The sequence below is a fragment of the Polypterus senegalus genome, chromosome 16 (genome assembly GCF_016835505.1).
Source record: "Polypterus senegalus isolate Bchr_013 chromosome 16, ASM1683550v1, whole genome shotgun sequence".
NCBI classification, from domain to species: domain Eukaryota; kingdom Metazoa; phylum Chordata; class Cladistia; order Polypteriformes; family Polypteridae; genus Polypterus; species Polypterus senegalus.
In genome coordinates this window covers 374416-390270 of record NC_053169.1, presented here as the reverse complement: position 1 = coordinate 390270, position 15855 = coordinate 374416, and the positions used below count along the sequence as shown (strand labels likewise).

General features: G+C 44.6%; 1 protein-coding gene across 2 annotated transcripts in view; it reads left to right on the top strand.

Moving 5' to 3' along the window:
• The first annotated feature begins 825 nt into the window (after positions 1–825).
• atxn1b (ataxin 1b) overlaps positions 826–15855 on the top strand; it is a 180252-nt gene continuing 165222 nt past the window's right edge. Inside the window, exon 1 of one of the 2 annotated variants that reach the window (XM_039737785.1) lies at positions 826–1142. The gene's annotated coding sequence lies outside the window, so the exon portion shown is untranslated. Of the gene's footprint in view, positions 1143–11181; positions 11385–15855 lie in introns of those variants that run through there. The other variant, XM_039737784.1, reaches the window with a different exon arrangement.

Genomic DNA, 15855 nt, shown 5'->3' with positions numbered 1-15855 from the left:
GGATCTGCAGTTAGGACAGACCACTGGATGGCTGCCCTATCAGGGAGTTTTTGAATAGTTGGGATGCCGTATGAGGACAGTCACTTAAATCTCCCAAATGTTGCCCCAAGAGCCTCCAGTAAAGTGTTTCCTTATACGCTGCCGGCCATTAACGTTGACGCACTGTGAAAATTGTGTCATTTTGGTCTGAAAACAGCAGACAAAGGGCTCTTGGAGGCAGGGGGATGTCGTGGGGAGTATATGGTGGGAGTGCCCTTGGGTTCCACTCAATTGCTGGCACCTTGAAAGGCCAGCGATTCATCATCTTGGTCTTGCAGGTGGAGGTGGCGTCTCTTACCTGCAGTGTTTCCTTGGTGCCATATTGTTGGCCACAGGTGGTACGAAACAACCTCGAGTTCCTGGCTGCCCATGACGTGCCACTTTTCCCCCAGCCCACTGTACACACCATGGCAGTGTTGTATAGGAAAAGGCATGGATGGGATAATAAGGGATGAAATGTTTTCAATATTCCGAGGTAAAGCGGACCGGACTTTCAAGGCACGGCTGCTGTACTCGCTGATCGTAGCGACGCGCTGCCTGCTGATGAGGCCCGCAGGTGACAAGTTCACGGACTCTGCACACGTGACAGTGGCGGCCCTGTAAACAGTCCCTCGTTACTAAATTGCCATTTTTTGTGTTGGCTCTTTAATACTCAACAGGTGTTCCTACTTTTCTAGTTTGAAATAATAATAAGATTAGTAAAGGCGAGGGTCGCCTCCAGCCGTCTCGTCAATTTCTTTAATTTCTTAATTATCGCACGTTCGCTCTTACTGCGCTTCTTTTCAGTAAATTGGCGTGAACGACAGCCACTTTGAAGATTAATTGTGCCGGCGCGCTCGCGCTCCATTAGCGCGTATTCTCAGTTTCCACGCCGGACCCTGTGTGGGCTGAGGTGGCTGGGGGGTCATTCCAGTTCAGTCGTTCGCAGGTTTGCTGCTTCTTTTCACTCAAACCGCCCAATGAAGTGAGACGTAATGCGACAGGCGGCCAGCAGACGGCGCCCTCGTCACAGAGCTCTGCGTCTGGAAAAGGCGGCAGTGTGGAGAGTCGGCGTTTGAAGCCGCCGCCGCCGCCGCACTTGAGCCCGCGCCCGTTTGGCAGAGGTAAGTCTGCGGAGCTTCGTGCTGAGCTGTGACTTACAAATGGGAAGAGTGTTCTGTGGTAAAATAATTAATAAATGGCGTAAATCAAGGAAGAGCGTTTTGTGGGAAAATAACGAAAGGCGTAAATGCCAGACCGCGAAAATGGAGCGGCGTCCCGTACATGGCGGGCTTCGGCCTCCCGTCACCCTCAAATGAACCGACGACAAAAGGGCGAACCACAAGGGGCATCCTGGCAAACTCGAATGGGTCGTAGAACGCGGTTATTAATGTGGTAATACAATTGGAGGACGATAATCCTAGAAATGTAACGCTTTAATAGATACAGGCAGGCTGGAGCGCAAAGTGCTTTGTGGAAATGACAACACCGTTTAAATTAAAAAAAAAAAAAGTACAAATATACGGGATCAAATACACTCTTAGGCTACTGAAATCTTTATTATTTAGGAATCCGAATTTTTATATGGCATAATTCACACCAAACAGAAGTTACTTTAAAAATATAATTAACCGATAAAACACGTGAATTAAATCGTACAGTAATAATAATTAATGTGTTCATCTAGTGCTTTACTACACTAAACTCAGCCCCTGTGCTACTGTAGATGGAAATTACAACACCATTTATATATTAAGAAAAGTACAATTCTATACACGATGAACTACACTGACAAAAATCCTTATTTATGACTAATAATATTTATATAGTACAATTCACAGATTGCAGCTCAGAGTGGTTCACGAACAGAAATTAACTTAAATATATAATGAACAGATAAAACACACTCATGAAATCGTACAATAATAATAAATATGTTCATGCAGTGCTTTAATAAACTGAACGCAGCACAAAGCGCTATATGGAAATTACAACACCATTTATATTAAGAAAAGTACAATTCTCTACATGATGAAATACACTCTTAGGTGACAGAAATCTTCCTCATTATTATTATTTTTTATGACTAATATTTCTATGGCACAATTCACAGATACACTCTTAGGTGACAGAAATCCTCTATTTATTTATTATAATTATTGTTGTTATTATTGTTATTCATAAATATTTTTTTTATATGGCACAATTCACAAACTGCAGTGCAGAGTGGTTCACAAATACAAGTTACCTTAAGAATATAATGAACAGATAAGACACGCTAATGAAATCCTATAATAATAATAATAACGCAATAATAGTAATAACTAAGTTCACATAGTGCTTTAATAAACTGAATGCAGCCCAAAGCGCTATATGGAAATTACAGCACCACTTATAATAAAAAAGTACAATTCTCTACATGATGAAATACACTCTTAGGCTACAGAAATCTTCCTCATTATTATTATTTTTTATGACTAATATTTCTATGGCGCAATTCACAGATTGCAGCTCAGAGTGGTTCACAAACAGAAGTTACCTTAAAAATATAACGAACAGATAAAAGACGCTCGTGAAATCGTACAGTAATAATAATATAATGTCGTGTTCATGCAGTGCTGTAATACACCGGACGCAGCCCAAAGCGCTATATGGAAGTTACAACAGCATTTCTATTAAGAACAGTCCAGTTGTACAGATGATCTTATTAATAATCCCGATTATTTCTTTAGAGCACAATTCAGAAATTGAAGCTCTGAGTGCTTCATGCATACAAGTTACCCTTAAAAATGAATTCTAATTAACAGATAAGACACTAAGATGCTAGTGAAATAATAATAAATATGTTCATCTAGCACTTTTCTTACTCTGAATGCAGCACAAAATATTTTATGGAAGCTACAATACCATTCATATTAAGTAAAGTACAGTTATATAAATAAATAAACTCTTAGTGTACAGACATGATTTTATTATTATTATGACTAATATTTATGGGGCACAATTCAGAAATTGCAGCTCAGAGTTGTTCACGAGTACAATTTACCTTAAATAGAATTAACAGATTAAATATGCTAATATGCTAGTGAAGTCACACCCTCCTAATAATATGAATATTAATAATAATAATAATAATAATGTGTTCCTATAGCAGTTTTCCCACACAGAGTGCAGCTCACAGTGCTCAGTGGGATGACAGGATCATTTAAATTAAGAAAAGTACAATCCTATAAATAGAGAATCTCTTTAAGCTCCAGAGATGATGATTATTATTATTATGAGTGATAGTTTTATTTCTATATAATGTTTTTCTGTAGTTCAGTAGCACAGTTGGCAGCTCCGAGTGGTTCCCCTTACAAACGCGTGCCCACCGATGTACTGAGCTTCATTTAGCTCCTCGATACACCGAGTGCACCACAAAGTGCTTTATGGAAGTTCTGCCCTCATTTATTAGAAGAACAGTGCAGTTCTACCAATGAGGCTCCAGAGCTGCTGCTGTGGTGATGATGATGAGGAGGAGGACTCTCCGTATTTACTGTGTCCCCATTGCTCAGTTTGCACATTGACCCTCCTGGTGGCTCCGTTAGAAGCTTTTTCTCTCCTTCTCCTGATCTTTGCCTCCCCACAGTGTGGTTCTGGTGGTCTCCCGCCAGCTCCACTCCTTCGATTTAATGTTTTATTTATTTATTTTTTTTCCTGACTTCAGTGTGACTTGTTGAGGGGACGCCCCATTAATTCAGGTGACCACAGGTGGACTCCGCTCAAGTTCTCCACACAGGTCAAGGAGAAGGAAACAAAGGACCACCCGAGCACAGTCTGGGGTGCCACAGAATACTTTAGATCTTTCTGAGGACCCGTGTTCACTCAGTCATGGTGTGTGTGGATTGATGGGCAGAAATGTCAAATGTCTCCATTTAAAAAATGAAATCCACAGCACCATCAAGTGTAGAATGCGGAGGGGTCTGAATCCTTTCTGAGCCCACCGTACACACTCTTCGACCCCATGTTCCTGACCTCTGTGCTCTTCATTTTTGATTCACAGCCCGCTGACTGCACCCCTCTAGTTGATTTTTAACTTTGGGGTCTCCACTTGTATTCATTCATTCTTTCTTTCATTTTTTTAATTTTGCCCTTCTAATTTAATTAGGGTGGGTGGGTAGCAATCCTGACCTGACCCCATACCTGCCAACAAAGCCACATCGAAGTCCCCTGTAAGCCGTTGTGCCAGCGAGCGAGCGAGTGAGCGAGTGATTGTTAAGGTTTTCCTTCTTCCAGCACTGGAGTCGATCCAAAACGTGCAGGTCGTAATTTCACACCAGAAACTCCTAGAGCTCCTCTCCAAGGGCGTGTGCACCTCTGGCGAGCAGGGACACATCTGCACCATGCATGCATGTAATCCTGGCATTCCTGATTTAAGGTGGCACCTCGTGTGAGGTGTGGGATGTGCCTGAAATCCTGGGCTCGTCATCCTGCTGCCACAAGAGAATCGAAGAGTTGGGATGCCGGCTGGGTGAACACACGCCTATTAAATCTAACAGTTAAAACAGAAGAAAGTGGCACCGTGGGCCACGGAGGTCAGTTTTTGACATCCTCATATGGAAAATTGGGAACGGAAGACGTGGAAAACTCGGCGACCTCCCATGGATGATGTTAAAAGTTCTTTTGGTCCGTCGTCAACCACTCTGAGAGCAAAAGATGAGAAACAGTTAGTGAATCAGGAAAGGGGGGTCCCACTGTGCAGGGTGGGTTAACATTCAAATCGGAGCCTTGAAGATGCGCCCCGTAAGTGAGCGTGGCCAACACTTCTCACAAAAGAAACGCTATCAGGCTCTGATTTTCAATATGTCACGAATGAGCCCATGAGTGGTGGTCCCTTTGTACCTTTGATGTTTCAGCCAGGGTTCAAATATTTTTTATTTCTTCCCAGTAACGGCGCTCTGCTGTAACGATAACGTGCAGTGAATACGCTTGACCTGAGCATTTTCAGACTCTTTCTCTGTACGTTTACCATTCGTTTGCTCAGAGGTTGATGCCATTGCTGCTTCCTGAGCAGCTCCTCTTCTCTCCACCCTAGCGGCCCACTTCTTCTCCTCTTTCATCGCCATCTTTTTGCGTTAAAACTGATTAAGTCAGTGTTTATGTTGCAGTTACTTATACGTTTTCTTTAATTTTTTACTAAAGCTGGCACTTTAAAGTCTTCAATCTGCCTCAAGAATGATTTAAGATATGAAGAGATAAGGGAAGAGAACGGCGAAGGTGGTAGGGATGAGAATGGCACCCGTACGCATGTGCCACACGACTGCCCTGCTGGCCACTGTCGAGAGTTAATTCTACAATAAAATTTTAAAATAAAGAGGAATAACCTTCAAGGTCAATCATCACCCTGAAAGCGGATAGTAGACGTCACATAATGTATGTGTACCGAATTTCAGGTCAATCGGTCAAACGGTTTGCGAGCTACAGGTGATTTAAAATCCTGGACAGACAAACGGACAGCCACGATAGTGTACTATAGAAGATCTTGTTAACCGTGTTGGTCACATAGTTTTGATGTACCTTTGCATCTCCTTTTATGTTCCATGTGTTTTGTGCGTGGGTGGGGTCACCTGTCCATCACTGTCAAGGGACCGCCCTCCACCCTATAAAGGCTGAGAAAGGCCCACAGGCCCTTTAGCGCAGGGTAGTGATGGGGAAAATGAAGCCTCGTGAAGCTCGTCGGCTTCCTTTCTATTTGTGCTTAAAAAGATTAGAAGGTTTGAAGCGTAAGCCCCAGTATGAACAGCGACATCTGGTGGTTAACTGAGGACAATGCAAACTCTCAAGAGTGCAAGTGAAACAGCACTTACTGTTTCAGTCTCAAGTCACCAGTATAAGGTCAGAAAGATCTGTGTTCATTTTATTTGTCCATTTATACTACAGTATTTAACTTTTGAATGCTGTTAGTCGCCATTTGTCACCAAAGCTCTCCAAGTCTCTCACAACCCAACATTGTTGAATGAGAATGATGCATTGTATAAGGGCTACCTGTTAATTTAGCGGCAAAGCTGTCAATCCAATAAAGCACACTGTGAAGCACTGATGACGTCACGTGACAGCGGTGTTTTGACACAAGCTCCGACACCGTGGTTCGACTCGCTATGCTTCAGATTGACTGACACAAGCTTCAATGCTTCGGGATCATTTTTCCCATCTCTAGCACAGGGGTCTGCAACTCCAGTCCAGTGGCAGCCGGTTTTCATTCTAACCCTTAATGAGCAACTTGTTTTTGCTGCTAATTAATTCATTTTAATTGACTTGTTTTTTTACGATTTGTTCCCCTGAATTTCTTCATTCATTTCTGTTTGGGTGCCACTCGATGAAAGAAAACGTGAAATGAGTGAGCCAATAGAAGACCAGCTAAGTCAGGGCCTAAAACTCCAAGCAATTTCACTCCAACCAGTTGCTTAATGAGGCGGAGTCTTGTCGTTAGTTAAACTCGTTCATTTCCTAAATTGTCAATTGTTTTTCTCTTTTTTTCTAAGAGCACTGGGGACCTGAGCAGACCAATATTCCCGAGACCTTCACCTTTCTTTATTTTCAGATATTGTGTGAAGGACACAGTTTGCTAGTCACATTTTGGTTCGTTTTGTGTCTCATTATTGTTTCACATCAAATTAAGGAAAAAGAAACAATTAAGGGGTCTGAGTCTCCAAGAGAAAGTCAATTAAATTTAATTAAGTGAAATTGGTTGGAGTTTGAGGCCCTGGATTAGTTCTGTTGGCTCACTCACTTCACATTTTCTTCTCTTAAGTGGCACCCAAACAGAAATGAATGAAGAAATTCAGGGGAACAAATCTAAAAATACACAAGTCAATTAAAATGAATTCAAAAGAAGTTAATTAGCAGCAGGGCGGCACGGTGGTGCAGTGGGTAGCGCTGCTGCCTCGCAGTAAGGAGATCTGGGTTCGCTTCCCGGGTCCTCCTTGCATTTAGTTTGTATGTTCTCCCCGTGTCTGCGTGGGTTTCCTCCCACAGTCCAAAGACATGTAAGTTAGGTGTATTGGTGATCCTTAATTGTCCTGTGTGTGTGTGTGTGTGCGTGCCCTGAGGTGAGCTGGCGCCCTTCCCAGGGTTTGTTTTTGCCTTGCGCCATTTGTTGGCTCCAGCAGACCCCCGTGACCCTGTAGTTAGGATATAATGGGTTGAATGATGGATGGATAATGGGCATCAAAAACAGGGCACCAATTAAGAAAAGGGTTAGAATGAAAAAAACTGCAGCCACGGTGGTCCTCCAGGACCGGAGCTGGGGACCCCCCTGCCTTTGCAGTTCCTTTTGTGATCTTTAAATCTTTTTTTTTTATTTTATTAATAATGATACTTTGTTGCACTTTGTTTCCAACTAGTGGACACTTTTGATATTTTTGGGGACTTTCACGCATAGGAGCCCTGCAGGTCATAACAGGTACCTCCAATAGTGTAGAAAAACTGAAAGGCTTGATCACCGTGGCAGACAAATACAAAGGGTAACCAAGAGGGGGAAAATGATGTCAAAACCCCCCAGCATTTTATAAATTAAAAGATTTATTAATCTAAAAATTCTCTGTAAGAACGTGAAGCTCCATGGAGCACAAAAAGGACTTTCTAGCAATGTCCCGATAAAAAATCCAAAGCAAAGTCAAACAAAACAGAGTGGAAGGGCCAAAGATCCAGGGATCACAATACACAAAGTCAAGTCACGATAAACACTCGCCGAACCGCCAGGGACTCTGGGAAACCCTCAGTTGGGGAGGAGTCCTGGCTTTTAGTGGGGTGTCGCCTAAAACGTACATCTCGTCCCCATTTAGTTTTAATTAAGGAGTGAAATAACATGACCTGCTTAGTCTTCTTTAAGTTTGCAGTGACAATCTGGCATTATTGGGCATGAGGAAAATGCCAGTTTTCGACAAGCTGCCAGTCCATCACAGGGTCCACTAACCTGTACATGTAGGGTCAATTTGGAATCGCCAGTTCACCAACCTTTAGAAATGTGGGGGGGGAAACCCACCCAGACGTGGAGAGACTGGACAATCTCCAAATGTGCAACAACCAGGTGGACAGGGGATCAATTGTTTATATAGTGCCTTTCTGTTGACTATGTAGAGATTTCCATATCTATCTGTTACAGTATGTAGTGCCCTTTCATATTCCCTTATAGGGCTACCCATCCCCTTGACATTTGATTATAATGGCAGTTACAGGGTTACCCACTGGCATGAAGGATTCCTTGATACTGGATGATCCATGGGTCCCATTTATTTTCTTGCCATCTTTATCCAGTAAAACGCTGAAGCGAGTCATAATGCAGCCCAGCTGTGGATGGGGTGCCAGTCCACTGTGGCGCATACATAACCAAAGAGACCAGGCCACCAAACATCTAATCCTGGCTTTATTTAATACCTAAAAGGGAATCTTGATCAGTTGAAGAAACCCACAGACATGAGGAGAAAATGCAAACTACATGCTGGGAGGACTCGTGGGGGGGAGTGGGTGACACAAACCCTGGTCTTATTACTGCAAAGCCACCACTGTGTCACCTGCATTTCATGTCAATCTATGTATCTACTATAAAACACCTTTCATATCTGTCTATCTGTTTTTCTGTTATATAGTGCCTTTCCTATTTCTCTAATAACAGATTGCCATTTGTATCAATCAATCAGTGTGGTGTAGTGGTTAAAACTTTGGACTTTATACCCTGAAGTTGTGGGTTCAGATCCCATTGACAGTGTATGACCATGTGCAAGTCACTTCACCTGCTTGTGCTCCAACACTGGGCGCACAAAAGAAATGCAATCAATTGTATCTCCGGTGTTGCCTTGGATAACGGTGTCGGACAAATTAAGTAATTTCCATTATTAGAGTGCCGTTTGTGCCAATCTATTACATAGATAATAGATGGTTAGGAAATGTACTCTCTATAATATGGTGCCTTTCCTATCTATTCTTTAGTAAAGTGCCTTTCATATCATCGGCTGGAGTGGTGGCACTGAGGCTAGGGATTTGCACTGGTAATCAGAAGGTTTCCGCTTCAAATCCCGTAAAGTGACTCTACTTCATTGGGTCCTTGAGTAAGACTCCATCCTGAGTATGATGTTAATCTGCATCCAGCCCTGCAACCTGTAGGGTTAGGGTTAGTTGGAATTGGCACTCCAGCCACCATAAAAAAAACCTCACGCTGTCCCATTCCATCTGAACTGGTGTGGTGCTGAGGTGTCACCCGTCACATGGCTGCACTCGGGTCCTAATCTGGGATCTTGAGTTGTTTTTTTATGTGGTGGGTGCGGCAATGCGCTGTATCAGAGCGGGCATCTAACCTCTCCCCCCTCTCCCTCTCTCTCCTCCCTCCCTCTCTCTCTCTCATCTATCTATACATTGGCCTAATTATATACAGTATTCTATAGTGCAGGGGTGGCAAACTCCATGCCTGGAGTGCCACAGTGGCTGCAGGTTTTCATTCTTACCATCTTCTTAATTAGTGACCAGTTTTTTGCTGCGGATTGTCTGTTTATTAACTTGACTCAGGCCCCATAGTTGTTTCTTTTTCTTTAATTAGCAGCCAAACAATAATGAGACACAAAACAAGCCAGCACATGACCAGCTCCCCTGTGCCCATCACACAATACCTGAAATTAAAGAGAGGTGATGGACTTGGTAAGGTTGATCTCTCAGGTCGCCAAAACATTTTGACGGTGATCTTGGAAAGAACAGAAAAACAACAGTTTTTGAAATGTGTGCTGTGGCAGAATGAGAGCAGCAACAAGCCATGGAGTGAAATAACGGGTTTAATGAACAGCAACAATTGGCTTCTCATTAAGAAAGAGATTGGAGTGAAACTGGTTGGAGTTTGAAGCCCCAGTTTAGCTGGTCATCTGTTGGCTCGTTTCACATCTCTCAGGGCTGAACTCTTCTAACGGGGCTATTTAAAGTGATGGAGAAAAAGTTAATTAGCAGTGAAAACTGGTGACTGATTAGGAAAAGGGTTAGAATGAAAACCTGCAGCCACTGCGGCCCTCCAGGCCTGGAGTTTGCCACCCTGATATAGTGCATTTCCCATGTATTATATCTATCTATAGGGTGGTCCAGATCTAATTATGCAATTTTCATTACGCTGTAACTTAAGTTTATTACATAGAAAATCACCCAAAAAATCCCGGACCATCGAGAAGTGTGCAAAAACTGACGACATGAAGAATCGTCTTTGCGCCAAACTGGAATTGTCCCCACATAAATTCAAGTCATCCAGACGCTCTGGATCTGCATAATTAGATCTGGACCACCCTGTATTATGTAATGCCCTTTCTATCTGTGTCTTTTGTATCAGCCTGTATTGTGCCCTATCTGGCTGTCCGTCTATCTATCTTGTAGTGCCTTCCCTATCCATTAATAAAGTGCCTTTTGTGTCAATCTAAACAGTGCCTTGTCTATTATATAGTGCCTTTTCTATCTATCTGTTAAATTGTGTGTGCTTCATCTCAAGCTACGTAGTATTTTACTAAAGATCCTTTCATTTTTTTCCTCGTTTCTTCCTGATGTCTCCTTCCACTTTTTTTCAGTCAAATGCTTGCCAAACTCATAACTACCGCGAAACAGCGCCCCCTGCTGGAACACACCGGATACAAATTGGCATAGCCATTGCCAGCGTAGATGCCATAAAGGGCACTTGACCGTCTTATTCCTGTCTCGTAGGATACTAAGTGTCTGCAGCCCTGGTCCTGGGTCTTCCACCTTTTGCCTTCGATCCCCACGCCTTACCTGCATTCAGCATTTCCTTTAGAAATCGCATTTTCCACGTGTTTATCTTCTACTATGTAAGATTGTATTATACAAATGGTCAGACGTTTCAAATTGTACTTTAACCCCACGGACTCCAATCCAGTCAGACATCCAATCCGCGAGGCTAATTTTAAGCATTGAAAGAAGCGAAGTGCGTAGCCCTGAAGGGGTTAAGGCTGGCTGGAGTATGCATTAATCCGTGGCTCTCTTTGGCCGCCCGCCAGAGTGTTGCCTTGCTTCCATCCCCTTCTTACACAGAATCGGATCCTTGAGCTATTGCAGAGGCAGCCAACTGCTCCATATTTGGCTTCTATTACACATTCACAGAGAGAGAGAGAGAGAGGAGTAGGAGGAGGAGGGGGAGGAGAGAGAGAGGGTGAGTGAGTGAGAGAGAGAGAGAGAGAGAGAGAGAGAGCGAGCGAGGCAGCGGGTGAGAGCGCTCGCTTTGCTTTGCAGCAGACATCATTCTACTATAGTAGAAGGGGAGAGGGACCCACTATCACTGCAGGGAGATCCGCTCTGGCAACACGAAGGGGCCGCCGCCGTCGTCTTCACTTCCCCTGGCACAGCGCACAGTAAGTGTCCCCCATTGCTTTCAATTTAACAAGGATCTCTTGCGCTCGTTTCTGCATGATTCTGCCGTGCAACACCTAACAAGTAAAAAAAATGGCTTACGACCAGGAAGAGGATCGCTCTGACCTAGGATCTCCTTTTTGGTCATTTATTTATTTATTTGTTTGAAATGTCTTGGCGATCAGTGGTTTTTGTTTGGTGCCCCAGTGCTGGGCAAAGGAGTGCGTGTGGAGTAGACTGTCACTTGCCTCGGAGAGACCCCCCCTCCCCCCTCAACCACTTTTGACAAGTGTAAAGAGAGTGTGTGTATGTCGGGGGTTACGTGCATAACACTCAGAGAGAGAGGGAGAGAGCGCAGTGTGGGAGGGCAGGCTCATGGAGGACAAGGCTCCGGCCACTCATTCCACTTGGGATACATGGGATTACCTCAGGGAAAAAAAAAAGTCGCCTTTTTCGGGTAACCTGCTGTTATGACACCTCCCGGCAGCCCGGCAGGGGAGGGGATTCTGTTTCTAATGACACGCGTGTCGCACGCAGCTGTGAGCGGGGCGCTGACAGGGCTGAGCTCTGAGGATACTACAGTTGAATAGCACCTCGGCGCACAAGCGCTCCTCTTCTCCACGCTAACCCAAGCTCCCCCCCTCCCCATCCGAAGCTCCCCCTCCCCTTTCCTTGTCTAGCGATGATGTCAGACACCTCGGCGCACCGGTTATATAATGCAGCGCCTGCTGTTTGCTGATTTGTTTACGGTGCAGACACGGAGGAGGGTGTCCCTTTAGTACCTCGTCGGACGTGTAGGGCTTTGAAGCGTACGGATTATTATTTTCACCCCTCTTGTATATACTTTTTGTTTTAAAGAGTTTTTAATCTCCACACTCGGCGCTCCTTTGGAGTACACAATCTCAGTTGATCGCAGCTTTACGAGCGACCCCTCTAATAAAGCGAGATGCTCTTGCGCTTAAAGCTAAATCCTTTTGGAGCTATATATAGACGCGGGGCGGGGCATGGCGTGCGCTGTAAACCTGGACCCGTTTAATACACGTTTTTTAATTGGCTGCCGCCGATTGGATCTCACGCTCGTCTGCCTCCTTTACTAGTGTGCGCTTTTTTTTTCCAGGAATCGGACTCCTGCGAGGCTTCCTTGCTGAGTGCCTTAGTACGCATGCGTGCGTGCGCGCAGGCTGGCTCATGAATGGGGCAGCGGTTCTCTCGTAGTTACTCGCAGGTAGTTGGGCAGGAAAGACCGAGCGAGGCAGGCGCGTGCGTCATCCGCTCTTCCTTTTTTTTTCTACTACGCTACTACGAGCACATATTCTGACGATAAAATTGAGGAAGCCTTCATTTTTGTGTTACAGAAGCTGTGTGTGCATATTCACGTAGGCCTGTGGTGGCAGAGTGGCCACAAGCGCTGCCTCTCCCGAAACGCTATCGATCTAGACGACTGTCCGCAAAATAGCGCTGCCATAGCAACAGACAGCATTCAGGTGTGTTTGTCTTGTCCCCGTGGTGTCCCCGTTGTACGCGCAGCACACTTACGGTCACGCGATGGTCTTGCCGTTGTCACCGGACAGCGCAGGTAGTTGGAAGCTTAATCCAGTTCAGGGTCGGAGTCTGTTTCGGCAGCACTGGGGGCACAGAGAGAGAGAGAGAGAGATTCTATTAATAAAGAGCTAATGATCACTAGTACTCAGTACAGCACCTATTCAAGTATCAATATGGAGTACTGGCCAGGAGCATCCCTCGCTTTAGCACATATTAGGGGCTTAGCGGCCGTGGGTGGGGGATTAGTCCTCCGTGGAGTTTCGCACAAGACGTCCATGCATGTCAGAACACATAACAGGAGGAAGAGGGGAGAGACAAAGCTGTCAGGGGCCGCACACTGAGGACCATGAATCGGGGTGAGTTTGGTATTTGCTCGAACATGAGGGGATGGACACTCCTCCTCCCAACAATACCACCGGTGCTGGCACCTTTCCTTAGTGTACCAGCAGCTTTTTACAAATAATCTTCACAGGGACCCCAAGAGGTGGTCTTGTGTAGCGATAGGAGTTTGATGGTGAACGCATCCCCTCCTAGCCTCTCTGTTGTATGATTGACCGTCAGTGTGTCCAAATGATTGAATGGCACTTTTTAAATTTAAGTACTGGGACCTCCTCCAGAGAGGGCATTGCATTTTGGTTGTGTGGTGAAATATCCCAAACACTTGAAGCTTCATGGAGGATCCAAACTACCCCCAACTCTTTGATTGAATGTCACTGTTTTTGCTGTAAAATGCGTACCACCAGTAATTGTCTTCCACTTCAGGCCCAGATAACAATAACATCCATCCGTTTATCCTGAGCAGGGTCACGGGAAAGCTGGAGTCTGTCCCAGCTGGCATAGGGCGCAAGGTAGGAATCTCTGGAGCGGGTGCCAGTCCATCATGTGGTGAAAACACACACAAACGTACTTGATTTAGCATCGTCAATCCACAGGTGATAACAACATAACCTTCTGAAACCTCATTTGTGGCATCTGTTTGGAGAGACGGACAGCAGATCTTCATGCATACAGTGCTGACGGAGAAAGATGGCAGACATCGGTTGAACCGGGAGGAGGATTTATTTGTTTTTCATTTTCAATCATCGGTCAATGTACTTGGTTTGGGGGGAGGTAAGTCCACTGTTGGACTCGGAAGCTGGCATTGCCCCCTTTAGCAGAAATGACTTCTTGTAGGCCTTTTGCAGTCTCTTGACATCGACTCGGTGAAACTTTTGAGCCCTCATCCTTACAAAATTCCTTCATTTGCAAGATGTTTAAAATCAGTTGTAAGATTTGACCCAGACAAACAGGCCGAGGAGTCAAGTTAAATAAAATTGTTTAATAATGAATGAATGAATTGATAAGAAGCAGAAGTCTGCTGCCATTGGAGCAGGAAGGACTACAGTTGGCCATTGAACATCTAGGCCAGTGATTCTTAACCTCATTGGAGTCACGGACCCCTTTAAGAATCTGATGAAAGCTATGGACCCCCTTCCCTAGAAATATTCACATCGCGCAATGAGTATAATGTACTTTATTTATCGAGACTTGATTGCCTCACACATACATCACATACACAAAGTATTACTAAACTTTAAGGTGAACAATCAAAAAAGTAATGGCCACTCATTATAATTATGAAATGCAATCCTCTTGTGCAAATTAAAACGGATCTTCTACCAAATCAACTCTAAATCAACAGTACCGGGCCGTATGGTGAATAAAAAATGTTAATGTTTATATGGCCCTCACGGACCCCCTGAAACCCATCCATGGATGTCCCCTAGGGGTCCACAGACCTCCGGTTTAAAACCGCTGATTTAGATTATCAGGGCCATGTTAACCGCATTAAAGCAGTGCACTGGGGGCCCCCTACCTACACAACCACTCAGCAAGTCGCAACCATACATAGATTAGTCGTGGGACCCCCGGGCAGCTGCCCGATGTGCCCCTGCGTTAAGAAGTCCCTAGTGACAACGTGACGTGTCATTTTGTTCAGGCAGGTCACTGTGTGCATGATCTGTTCAGATCTGGTGAGCGAGACCCCCAATGTCCAAGGGCTGCACTTAGTTTTTTCACATGGCTGTATGTGTCTCCTGGCCATCTGTTCTTATTTATTATTATTATTATTATTATTATTTTATTATTATTACTGTCATTATTGTGTATATGTATACCCGGTTCGGTTCACCCTTTCATTTCCATCCATCTGTCTTTGTTATATAGTGCCTTTCATTTCTCTTTATCTATCTTGTGCCTTCTACCCATCCTGGGACATTGCCAGGTCAACCATTAATTCAAGATCATCGAGTCCAGTCCAGATCCTCCATTCCGTGTCCGAGTTGCTGATGACTTCATAATCAAGTCGCCCCACGGGCAGTTGGCAGCCGTGCCTTCCTCTGGTTCTCACTTGGCGAGTTGTCCACCATGGATGACTTTGTGTGTCCGCCCTTCAAGCGATTTCCTAACTTTGTAACCACGTGGTGTCTCCGAAGCTTCCAAAGACATCCCCTCTCCGTGCTGTCGGACACCTTTGCATAGTCCGTGACGCTGGCACAAAGGGGTGGCTACTTACACAGCCCATTATTTCAAGCTTTACTGAGGTCCATTTTCACTTTGACATTGAAGCGTCTCTTTCGGGTGGTTGGCGTCAAACAAGCCAAATTACATCCTCTAATGTTGTATAACAATACAATGCGAAAACTTCCAAGTGGGTGAAGACTTTTTTACTGGCACAGTATAAGGTAGTACAGCGCCATGCCACCATGTGACCCGCTAATGCCATCCTGGGTTCTTTTGTAGCAACGGTCCTTGCATTGTGATCTGGATGGGCTGCGTCTCCCCCTTGCCTGTAGAATTGGATTAGAGTGGATTGGAAAAACGCATGGATGAGTGAGCAAAATTATGAATGAATTCACAAATCTTGTCTCGCCCCCTTTAATTCGGGTGAAC